This window comes from Choristoneura fumiferana, chromosome 8 (genome assembly GCF_025370935.1).
Source record: "Choristoneura fumiferana chromosome 8, NRCan_CFum_1, whole genome shotgun sequence".
NCBI classification, from domain to species: Eukaryota; Metazoa; Arthropoda; class Insecta; order Lepidoptera; family Tortricidae; genus Choristoneura; species Choristoneura fumiferana.
In genome coordinates, this window is record NC_133479.1 from 7,310,348 (window position 1) to 7,311,815 (window position 1,468).

Genomic DNA, 1,468 nt, shown 5'->3' on the forward strand with positions numbered 1-1,468 from the left:
GTTCATTAATATTTTTACGTGAAAAATAATTGAATAGGCTTTATTTTTACAAAATAACAGCAAGATGTAAAAGTTTTCTTTACAATATCACATTAAAAGGAGATCTAAATTTGGTGCCTTTTCATAATTTTTGGTGGCAAACAAGTCTTTTGGTGCCTACATTATAAACAGTTGACGATCCGATAAATACAAGCCTTTTTTAATTCGATACGTCGATCAAAATTGTGTTCTAATTACAAACAACCAATTTAGTAACATGTCGTTATTTAGGTCAAACACCCATACAAGATTGACGGTGCCCATCAATATCGATTACTGGCTTACCTACTTTCCGCATTATTCAGCCCACTGTGTAATTTACGACCGATAGAGACGAGCACATAATAGCACAGATTTGTTGTTCGTAAGATACACATGTATATTTACGAGTGTCATTTGTTTATTCCATTTGTGAGCATTGATTGCCTTATAGTTATTAGTCATTTATCGTTTGTTAAGTAATTATGTAGAGCTTGTTGATTTTTAATGGGGTTTTTCGTTATGTTTGGGTAAAGTTTACTTTTGTTGGCACTTGATTTGAAATATATAAAATGAGTTTTTTATTTAAATACATTATTTGTGCTGACTTATTTGTGTTGTGTATATCTACAGTCAGCATCAAAAAGTAGCAGATCACTTTTTCACTCTGTCGGATTGAACATATTGACCAATCGTGCTTGGCGTTTAGTACCTACGTGGCTGTAAAACGACAAAGTACGAAAGTGTATAGTTACTTTTGATGCTGACTGTACTAAGTTTCAAGCCGATACCACTAACCGTTCAAGAGTTTCGTCCTGCCGGACACGGTCCCTGGCCAGTCACCAAAATTACACTATCTGATTATTTTATTGCCAACGGAGTTACTTAGGTTACTAGGTATAAGTATACCAAAAGCTCGATTGTACCTATACTAGGAAGTGGTCAAAAAGAGTTTGAGAATTAAAAAACCACCTAGATTAGGTACGTTGAACAAATTGATTCATGTATCAGGTGGAACCTTTTAATAATCAATTTCAATATGATTTCCTATCTCCTATCTCTTTGGATTTCCTGACACACAGTATGACACTCTACATGACGTTTAGCACCAGGTACCACCCTGGTGCATGAATCGGTTCCTCCTGATTCAGTTTGTTCAACTGTACTCAAAATTTGGGGACGGTTTCTTTTGCAACTGTAAGTAATTTTGGGGAATCGCCATGACCATTTTATGAAATCCCGAATTTAAATTCGATTGCTAGCTAATGACTTAAACATGCGAAGCCGTTTGTAAAGGCTAGTTTTTAACTCTCCGACGCATTAAAGCGTTATACTTAAAGTTTGACCGCTGTGCTATGTGTCTGTCTGTGGCACCGTAGCTTTTAAACGGGTGGACTTCTTTAGAGTACCTCCCATAGACGTAAATTGGGGGTATTTTTTTCTCATCCAA